The sequence below is a fragment of the Propithecus coquereli genome, unplaced genomic scaffold, assembly GCF_000956105.1.
Source record: "Propithecus coquereli isolate 6110/MARCELLA unplaced genomic scaffold, Pcoq_1.0 Scaffold12, whole genome shotgun sequence".
In the NCBI taxonomy this organism is placed as follows: Eukaryota; Metazoa; Chordata; class Mammalia; order Primates; family Indriidae; genus Propithecus; species Propithecus coquereli.
The window spans coordinates 4,784,823-4,796,513 of NW_012136080.1; positions in this window are offsets into that span (position 1 = coordinate 4,784,823).

Below are 11,691 nucleotides of genomic sequence, written 5' to 3' on the forward strand. Positions count from 1 at the left end.
TTGTTGTAAATCATTGTTTTTGGCCAATCTACTGGCAAAAATTGATAGATTCCCTTTTTTTTTTTGAGACAGGGTCTTTCTCTGTTGCTCAGGCTGGAGTGCAGTGGCATCATAGATTGCATTTATTCTTATTTATTTCTTTAATGCCTATTTAAGCCCTTTGTTTATTTTTGGGGTGTTCACTTTTTTTCTTACTGATTTTCAAGAGTTCTTTGGATATTGTGGCTTTTAACCCATTGCCTATTATATATTGTAAATATTCCCAACTTTGTTTTTAAATTTTGCTTATAGATTTTTTTATTCTTAGGAAGAACTAGTAAATTTTTATTTAGTCCCATATATTACTTTCTTACTTTATGATTTTGGTTTTGGGATAATGTTGGAAAGATTTTCCCTGTTCCAAGATAAGAAAACTGTTAACACTTAATTGATACTAAATTTTTATGGTTTCATTTTTTTACGTCTAAATCTTTGAATCATCTGGAAAGATTTTTTTGTGTGTAGAGAAAATAAGGATCCATATTTATTTTTCAAATGGCTAGACAACTTTTGCAGCATCATTTATCGAATAACTAATCTTTTTTTAACACTAATTTGAAACGCCACCTTTATTGCATTCTGAGTGCCCATATGTTCTTAGATGTATTAATATTTCTGAAGTCTTGATTTTATTCCATTGAACTATTTGTCTCTTTATGCGTTAGGAGTGCTTTCCTGTAGCTCTTAGTACATTATAATATCTGGGTAGGACCAGACATCCCTTATTATTCTCTTTCCGAATTTTTTTCAGCTGGTCTCACATATTTATTGTCATGATCTTGATAGTTTTTTAGTTGGATTCTCTTTGGTTTTCTATGTAGAAAATACAAACATTGGTGAATGTAACTGCTTCCTTTCTAATATTTATACCTTTTATTTAGTTTGCTTATCTAATTCCTTTGGCTACCACTTTCAGAATAATTTTGATTAATAGTGATGGCAGCCAGGCCCCTTGTTTTCTCTGACATTAATGGTAATGTTTTAAATATTGCTCCATTAAACATCGTGCTGGCTTTTGTTAGGGGGTTTGTGTGTATGTGTATGTCCTCTTTGAAATTATATGTAATACTATTTTTTATTAGGAATGGATGATGACTGTTATGAAATGCCTTTGTGGCTTTTCTTAATATATTTATATTTTCCACTCTTTGTCTTGCCAATATGGTAAATTATATTCGTAGATTTTTCTAGTATCAAATTATTCTTATGTTCTTGGAGTAAACCTTATTTATTGTATATTATTGTTCTAATATAGTGTGGATTTCTACTTGTTAAAGCTTTCTTTTGGATGTTTGCAGCCATCTTCTTAAGTGCAACAAGCATGTAGTTCTATTTATGTGTTCTCTTTGTCAGGTTTAGAGTCAGTATTTTTACTGATTTCATCAAAATACTAGGGAAGCTTTCCTTTCTCTGCTCTAGAACAGTTTAAATAGCATTAGATTGAAAGAATTCACCTATTCTTTGTCTAGGCTTCGTGCTTTTTGTGGAGTGGCACTTTATTTTCTTGGTTTCTTCCTTGGTTATTGTGTGTTAATTTTCTTTCATTCCTTGGATTGATTTTGGTAATTCATATTTTCCTACAAAAATCATTCATGTACATTGTTGATTAGTACAATTTAATTAATGTTGGGGTTATTTCCCCATTTTTGTGATTCCTACTTTTATTGTTATTCTTTATGATTCTATTTCTTGGCAGAAACAAAACTGAAATCAGTTGTCCTTTATTTGTCATGTTTTCAACACTCTGACTAAGCTTCTAGTAGTTTCAAATAAAGAATTTTTATACATTTTACATATTGCCGGTGGGGGGAAATAGCAGTAGATCAGTACATTCCATAGCAATTACTCATATTTCTATTTGAAAAATTAGTTGTAGACTCTTACCTATCTCTTAATAGTATCATAATAGGATTGATCTGTTAGATTTGTCAAAATTGTATTTCAGTGAATCAAGTTGAATAAAGAGAAATTGTTCTTTGCTATGTCAGTGTTATGCAGTCTCACAAAATTAAACTTTTAGTGATTGAAATTTAAAAATATGAAACCTTTTGAAGTTGAAAATGGGTTAAATGGACAAAGTAATTTCGTGAAAACAACTAAATGATGGATAAAATGTATTAAAAATGTTTATTTCTGAAGAGCTAAATAAGAAATTACCAGGCCAAAATCGGTGTGAAAGCAGGAATTCAGAGAGGTAAGCAAAATATTAAGACTATTGTCTTCTGAGAACATTCACCACATTCTGAGGAACTTTTACTTTGGTTTCAAAGGCCTCACAAGGCACCGGACACAGAAATTAAAGCCCAGGTTGGCCCAAGTTGGGGAGTCTTATAGGAAATTCCTTCCCTATAAAATGGAATTCCTAAGACCTATGCTTGTAGGGTATGGGTGAACCAAGATTAAAACCCTTCCATGCTCTTTCCCGGAGGAGGCTGCAAGAAAGTTGCATTGGACCTCAAAAAATACCTGTTCATTCCTAGGTAGTTGTAGCTATCAGCCTTTCTGCTCCTGCATTTGCAGCTCAAATTTCCTTCACGTGATCCAAAAAAAACCTTCAAGCTATTAATTAAAGTGGTTCTAGATGCTTGGCAGAAGGAAATGAAAATCCTTTCAGGTAGAATATGTTTTTCACATAGGCCCCAGGGAGTTCCCAGACATAATATTCTAAAGAATTAGCTGACAATAAAATATAACCAAGGAAACCAGGCATGATGAGTAAGAAGCAGCAGAAAAAAATGACAGAAATGGACCCTCAAAAACTTCAGACATTGGAAATACCCAACAGATTATAAAACAACTATGTTTATGATGTTTAAAAAGAAGATGGAAAATCTTTGCTGGGAACAGGAAACTTAACAATTTTGAAAAAGACCTGAATAAAACTTCTAGAAGTGAAAAATAGAATAATAATTATAATGAAAAAACTTGGTGTGGTTAATAGCAGATTAGATACAACTAAAGAAAGACCGGATGTAAGAGAAAAATTATCTAGAATGTATCGCAGACAAGAAAATGGACAAAAAGAAAGAGGTAAAGGTATATGTATCTCATATATATGATATGTGTATCTCATGTATATATACACACAAACACATGTATATGATAAGATCTAACATGTATTTGATCAGTTTTCCAAGAGCAGAAGGGAAAAATAATGGGAAAGGAGGAGGCAATGTTTGAGGAGATAATAGTTGAGAATTTTTCAGAGCTGATGAAAATCTCCAGTGTGCAGATTTGAGAAGCTCAGAGAATTACGAGCAGAATAGCTTAAAGAAAATCCACTTTTAGGTACATCATAGTACAATGGAGAAGACCAGCAGCAAAGAGTATCTTAAAAGTTGCCAGAAAACAACAGATTACTTTCAAAGTAGTTGGGGTAGTTACACTGACAGCTGACTGCTCAGGAGCAAAAATGGAAGCTAGGGAACAGTGAAGTGACATCTCAAAATGCTGGAAAAAAAATTGCCAACCTAGAATTTTGTACCTGATGAAAATACATTTCAAGAATAAGGGTGAAATAAAGGCATTTTCAGACAGAATTGTAAAATATTATTCTCTGATAGTAAAAGAAAACGTGTATGTATAGATTTATTTTCTGATTGGTTCTAGTATTTATGATGATTCTAATATAGTTGACCCTTGAACTGTGCAATTATTGGGGTGCTGACTTCCCATGCAGTCAACAATCTGTGTATCAGGGAAAAAATGGCAGATTAGTGGCAACCTTCTGGCTCTCTGCTCCCAGAGAGGGAGGTGAAGAACGCGGACAGCTACACACGAGTGGATCACTCTCCTACAGGAACAGCATCGTGAATCTGCAGAGAAGCAGTGCGGGACAAGCAGTGCTGGGGAAGAAAAAGGTGAATTGGAGAATCGACCTCTAAGTTCAGAGAGTGTGAGATATACAGTAGGGAATAGAGCATCGGACGGCCGACCGGCTGGGGCAGTGTTGTCTGACCCACAGGAGGACAACTCTTCCTCCATCAACCTCCACATCCACTCAGGCAGGGAGTGCCTGAAGTCAGTGCAAAGTTGTTGCATGGGCTGATGGGCAGTGTGGAGAAGTGACAAAGGCGGAAAACATTTTGAACTCTATAGTGTGCTGTGCTAGGTCCGCACTGGGTGGGGGAAGGACTGGTCTGAGCGGACACTTCCCAGATCCATGGGAGGGAGTTAGGAGACAGGCTTCTCACGTCTGGCGGCTGCTGGGACCAGACCAAGAGGTCAATGCCGAGGGAGAGGCTCTGCCCCTGGAAACCACTGAAGATTTGGCTGATGCGGGGTGGGATAGAAAGTGCAGGACTCCTTACTGGACTGGTGTGAGTCAGTGCCTCAGGACAGCAGTGGGGACAGCTGGCTGCTCATTGAGACAGCCTGCCAACCCCAGCACCCGCTGCCCCTCCAGTGCTGGGTCTCCATGGGTGGGCAGCCACCATTTTGGGGGTCTTTAGCCTAAAGACATTATGGCACATTGCTGAATTGGGCACTGCCCCTTCTCCAGCCCAGCAGGGCAAGCACAGGCAATGGACTCAGGTGGTGCCACCACCACTGCCCCCTGCCTGGCAGAGCAGGCCCTGCCCCTGGAGGAGGGGAGTAATGAGAGAAGCTGCTTTCTGGGCTGAGACCTGTGGTGGCCTTGGGGAGTGCTTTTCCTCCCAGTGTTCCCCCCACCCCTGCTTGGCCCAGCTACTTGTATTTCATGCCTACTAGACAAATCCCACCCTTGGAGGGGTGAAGTAAAAAGAGAAACCACTTTCTGCGGCTTGACTGACTTTACTGGCTTGACTTCCCCTATGGCAGGGCAGACCCCACCTTTAGAGGAGGGGAGAAAGGAGAGAAGACATTTTCTGGACTGGAATGTGCGGTGGTCTCAGGCAACACCCCTCCCCTAGCCCTGCAGGGCAGGCTATGCCCTCAGAGGCAGGGAGAAAGGAGAAAAGTCACTTTTCTGTGTGACTGGGGTGAATCTGGGGGACCTTGGAACTAAGCAAAAGGGGCCGACTGTTTAATCGGACCAGTGGGTTGGTTTTGATCATCTGATAAGAACATAACACTAGGGCTCACCTTTGGTGCCCAGGCTGCTGCCAGCTTTGGGACTTGTGGTCCGGGAACAAAAATCTTGGCTAGAGTCCTTAGCAATTGCACCAATTAACACCCCCCACATGGAGCCGCCTTGCAAGTGTGGCAAAAGAGACCTGAATAACATATTAGCAGCTCTCCCCTAGCAGCAGATCACGCAATCAGAGAAGTATATGCTCCTAGGCTTGCAGGTACCTGTTGCTCTTCTTACCCCACCTAAAGTGGCAACAGGGCTCAAGTAACCCTTGGGAGTGATGAGATTTCCCAAAGATTGGGGCACTGGTATACCACATTTGGGGGTTGAGAGTCCAATAGAAAGATATTGGAATACCTTGATAATCGACTCCTCCACGCAAACTACAAGCAACAAAAGAGAGGGTAACCCCATAGCCCAACATACTTCCATCTCAAACTAGTGGAGGGCACCAGAGTCACTCACACAAGAGTGATTCACCACTTGGGAGACTAAGCCAGGGGTCCATACTTACTAATCTTTGTCAAGAGGTGAAGACAACAGGACAGAGACAACCCAACAGGCTAAAACACTTCTAAGGCAATACAGGACCAGAGTGCATCTGCCCAGCACTGTCAAGGAATGTCCCTTCGGGGATTTGGAGTTAAAACCATAAACCAGCCCCAGCACCCCCAGTTCTTGACAAAGTAGCCTGATGAGAAAGAATCAGCGAAAGAACACTGGAAATATGAAAGATCAGAGAGAAAATTCAGCCCCAAAAGAAAATATTGTTTCCATCAATAGATAACAATTTACATGATATGATTAAATTGACAGAAGAAGAATTGTGAATATGGGTTGTAAGAAAACTCAATAGAATTGAAGAGAAAATAGAAACCCAACATAAAGATACCACAGAAACAATACAGGAAATGAATGATAAAGTCTATAAAGAAATTGAAATACTATGGAAAAGCCAAACAAATCTTGGAAATGAAGGAGACTTTCAAGAAACTTTAAAACACAGTGGAAAGCCTCAAGTACAGAATGGATCACGCAAAGGAAAGAATCTCAGAACTTGAAAATAATGCCTATTACCTAGACAAATCAGATGAAGCAAAAGAACACAGAAACAAGAGACAAGACCAAAACATACAAGAAATGTGGGATTATGTAAAGAAGCCAAATCTAAGAATAATTGACATCCCTGAGAGAGAAGAAGAAAATACACAAGGGCTGGAAAACTTATTTCATGGAATACTGGAGGAAAATATGCCTGGCCTGGCCAGAAATCTAGACATCCAGATACAAGAAGCACACAGAACTCCTGGGAGACTCAATGTGAAAAGGCAATCACCATGTCACGTAGTTATTAGGCTGAGCAAAGTAAAATGAAAGAAGCAAGCCTTCAAGCAGTGAGGCAAAAGCAGCAGATAACCAACCATAAAGGAAAACCTATCATACTAACTGCAGACTTCTCAGCTGAAACTTTCAAGCCAGAAGGGACTGGGTGCCTATCGTTAATTTTCTAAAACAGAATAATGGCCAACCTAGAATTCTCTACCTGGCCAAATTAAGCTTCATCTATGAGGAAGAAATAAAGACCTTCCCAGACAAGCAAACACTGATGGAATTTCTCAAGACCAGAGCAGCCCCACAGGAAGTACTCAGACCTGCATTAAACACGGAACAGCACATTAGACACTGTACAAAGTAAAATCATTCAAGAGTTAAAGTCTAGAACCTGGTCTCCACGATTGCTCAAGGAGTAAAACAAAACAATAGGAATTTACCCAACATGATGAATGGAAATCTACCTCAAATATCAATCCTCTCAAGAAATGTGAATAGCTTGAATTGTTCTCTGAAGAGACATAGACTGGCAGACTGGATAAAAATCCACAAGCCTAGTTTCTGCTAGGAAACACATCTAATCCACAAAGATGCTTTCATGCTCAAGGTCAAGGGATAGAAAACAATCCTTCAGCCAAATGGAAGTAAAAAGAAAGCAGGGATAGCTATATTTATTTCAGATAACATAAGCTTTAAAATAGCAAAAGTAAGAACGGGCAAAGATCCAACAAGAAGACTTAACAATTCTTAATATTTATGCACCCAATTCAGGAACATCCAGATACATAAAGCAAATCCTGGGTGATCTAAATAGCATGATAAACAATAACATCATAATAGCTGGGGACTTCAATACCCCACTGAATGAACTGGACAGAACTTCCAAACACAAAATAAGCAAAGAAATAATGGACTTAAATAGAGCTCTAGAACAAAAGGGTCTGACAGACCTCTACAGAACATTGCACCCAAATAAAGCCTAATATACATTCTTCTCATCAGCTCATGGAACTTTCTCCAAAATTGATCACATACTAGGCCACAAATCAGACCTCAACAAATTCAAAAAAATAGAAATAATATCATGTATCTTCTCAGATCATAGTGGTATAAAATTAGAGTTCAGTTCCAACAGAAATACACACCACTTCACAAAATCATGGAAATTAAACAATCTATTGTTGAATGATTATTGGGTAAAGGAGGAAATACAGAGAGAAGTCAAAACATTCTTTGAACTTAATGATAACAGGTACACAAATTATCAAAATCTGTGGGATTCAGCAAAAGCATTCCTGAGAGGAAAACTAATAGCATTAAATGTTCACGTCCAAAAAACAGAAAGCTCAAATATCAACAATCTAATAACCAGTCTCAAGGAATTGGGAAAGGAAGAGCAAATCAACTCCAAACCTAGCAGAAGAAAAGAAATAACTAAGATCAAAGAAGAGCTAAATGAAATTGAGAATAAAAGAACTATACAGAAGATCAACAAAATCAAAAGCTGTTTTCTTGAAAAGACAAACAAAATTGACAGCCCTCTTGCAAGATTGACAAGAACTCAAAGGGAAAGGACTCTAATAAACTCAGTTAGAAATGAAAAAGGAGAGGTCACAACAGACACCACGGAAATACAAAATATTATCTTTGAATAGTATAAAAACCTATATGCCCCAAAACTACATAATGTGTTAGAAATGGACAAATTTCTGGAAACATACAACCTCCCTAAGTTCACCCAGGAGGAATTAGAGTTCCCAAACAGACCAATATCAAGCACAGAAATTGGAGCAGTAATTAAAAACCTTCCAAAAAGGAAAAGTCCCAGATCAGATGGCTACACTTTGAAGTTCTACTAAACATACAAAGAAGAATTCCTACCTATACTACAGAAATTATTCCACAACATTGAGGAAGATTGTATCCTCCCTAACTCATTCTACGAAGCCAACATCACCTTGATACCAAACCAGGAAAGGACATAACAAAAAAAACTACAGACCAATATCCCTTATGAATACTGATGCAAAAATCCTCAACAAAATTTTAGCAAATCGAATCCAACAGCGTATCAAAAAAATAATTCACCAGGACCAGGTGGGCTTTATAACAGATGCAAGGCCGGTTCAACATATGCAAATCTATAAAGGCAATTCACCTTATAAATAAAAGCAAGAACAAAGACCATATGATTCTCTCAATTGATGCAGAAAAAGCATTTGACAAAGTCCAGCACACTTTTATGATAAAAACTCTTAGCAAAGTAGGCATAGTTGGGACATACCTTAAAATTATCAAAGCCATATACAATAAACCCACAGCCAATATCATTCTGAATGGGGAAAAATTGAAAGCATTCCTACTTAGAACTGGAACCAGACAAGGTTGCCAACTATCCTCACTTCTATTCAACATAGTGCTGGAAGTCCTTGCTAGAGCAGTTAGACAGGAGAGGAGAATTAAGGGCATCCAAATGGGGGCAGAAGAGATCAAAGTCTCACTCTTTGCTGATGATATGATATTATATCTAGAAAACCCCAAGGATTCAACCAAGAGACTCTTGGAATTGATAAATGAATTCAGTAAGGTCTCAGGATACAAAATCAATACACACAAATCAGAGGCATTCATATACGCCAATAACAGTCAAGCAGAAATTCAAATAAAAAATGCAGTACCTTTTACAATAGCCTCAAAGAAAATCAAATATCTAGGAATATATTTAACGAAAGAGGTAAGAGACATATACAGGGAGAACTACGAAACACTAAAAAAAGAAATTGTAGAAGATGTAAACGGATTGAAAAATCTACCTTGCTCATGGATTGGTAGAATCAACATTGTTAAAATGTCCATACTACTTAAAGTGATCTACAGAATTAATGCAATCCCTATCAAAGTACCAGTATCATTCTTTACACATTTAGAAAAAATAATTTTATGCTTTGTATGGAACCAGAGAAGACCTTGTATAGCCAAAGCAATCTTAGGCAAAAAGAAAAAACTGGGAGGTATCAGTCTACCAGACTTCAAGCTGTACTACAAGGCTATAATAACTAAAACAGCATGATACTGGCATAAGAATAGAGACATAGACCTTTGGAACAGGACTGAGAATCCTGAGATGAAACCATCTGCATATTGTCATCTAATCTTTGACAAAGCAGACAAAAATATACACTGGGGAAAAGAATCTCTTTTCAATAAATGGTGCTGGGTAAACTGGATCCCCGCCTCTCACCTGTAACAAAAATCAATTCTAGATGGATAACAGACTTAAACCTAATGCATGAAACCTTAAGAATCCTAGAAGAAAATCTAGGGAAGACTCTTTCAGACATTGGCCTAGGCAAAGAATTTATGAAGATGACCCCCAAAGCAATCACAGCAGCTACAAAAGTAAATAAATGGGACCTGATCAAATTAAAAAGCTTTTGTACAGCCAAGGAAACTATCATTAGAGTGAATAGACAACCTACAGAATGGGAGAAAATATTTGCTTTCTAGACATCCAATAAAGGACTGATAACAAGAATCTATCTAGAACTCAAAAAATCAATAAGAAAAAAAATCAAACAACCCCATCAATAAATGGGCAAAGGACATGAACAGAAACTTTTCAAAAGAAGACAGAATAATGGCCAGGACACATATAAAAAAATGCTCAACATCTCTAATCATTAGGGAAATGCAAATCAAAGCCACAATGAGATAGCACCTAACTCCAGTAAGATTGGCTTGTATCAAAAAATCCCAAAGCAACAAATGCTGGCGAGGATGTGGAGAGATAGGAACACTCACACTGCTGGTGGGACTGCAAACTAGTGCAACCTCTGTGGAAAATAATTCAGAAATACCTCAAAGAACTAAAAATAGAAATATTATTTGATCTAGCAATAGCACTATTAAGCATCTACCCAAAGGAACAAAAGTCATTCTGTAATAAAGACATCTCCACTTGAATTATTATGGCAACACAATTCACTATAGCAAGGATGTGGAAACAACCCAAGTGCCCATCAATCTTGAGTGGATTAATAAAATATGGTATATGTATACAATGGAATACTACTGAATTATAAAAAATGATGGTGATCTAGCACCTCTTATATTTTCCTGGGTAGAGCTTGAGCCCATCCTCCTAAGTGAGGTATCACAAGAATGGAAGAATAGGCACCACATGTACTCGCCATCAAATTGGCACTGACTGATCAACACTAAAGTCCTCACACAATAGTAATATTCTTTGGGGGTTGGGGGTGGGTAAACTCACAACTGATGGACGTGGTGAGCATTGTGGGGGGGAAGGGCACGCCTCAAATCATGGTTTGGATGTGGCAAAGTCGTAACATGTAACCAAAATGTTTGTACCTCTATAATATCCTGAAATAAAAAAAAAAATCTGTGTATAACTTTTGATTCCCCCAGAACTTTACTAATAGCTTAGTGTTGATGAGGGGTCTTACTAATAACATAAACAGTTGATTAATACATAAGTAGACTAATATCTGCATATATTTTATGCATTCATGACATACCTTTTTCTTAATTTTTTCAATATTTATGGGCTATGCAGTTGATCTGTGGGTTTTTTCAAATTGTCATGAATCTCCAAAAAATTTTCAAGTATGTCTATTGAAAAAAAACCTGTGTCTGGATGGACCTGTGTAGCTCAAACCCGTGGTATTCAACGGCCAAATGTATAATTAAGCAATTCTGAGCTTCTCATAATTTTTCATTCTTAGAAAATTGTGTTTATACTTAACAGAGATACTGTTTGGCAGTACTTTTACCAATACATTACCCCAACTTTTGAATCTTTGCTCTTTTCAGAATCTTCAGTGCTATTTTAGGAAATCTTTTGTGGTGAATAATGGATGTCTTTAAATCTTTCCTATTAGGTGATATAATTTTCAATATTCATACTTCAAATATTGAAAGTTAAGCCCAGAAGAATTTTGAGCAAATTGTATCCTGGTATTTGCCAAAATAAGTCCTGGTCCTAGAAATTACTTTACTCTCACCACCCCTTCCAGTCCCAAATACAAATTTCTGGAAAAAAAAGTAGTGGCAGATGTGTTTTAACCCATGAATAAGATTTGCATAAGGGAGAGTCTAGAATGGGGGAAAAATAAATAGAGCTTAAAGTCAAATGGACCTAGATTAGGATTTGGCTGAACCACTTAAAATGCAGTCTTGGTCAAGTGATTTAACCCTTCAGATATTTAGTTTTTTCATCTGTACAACAAGGATAAAACTACCCCATG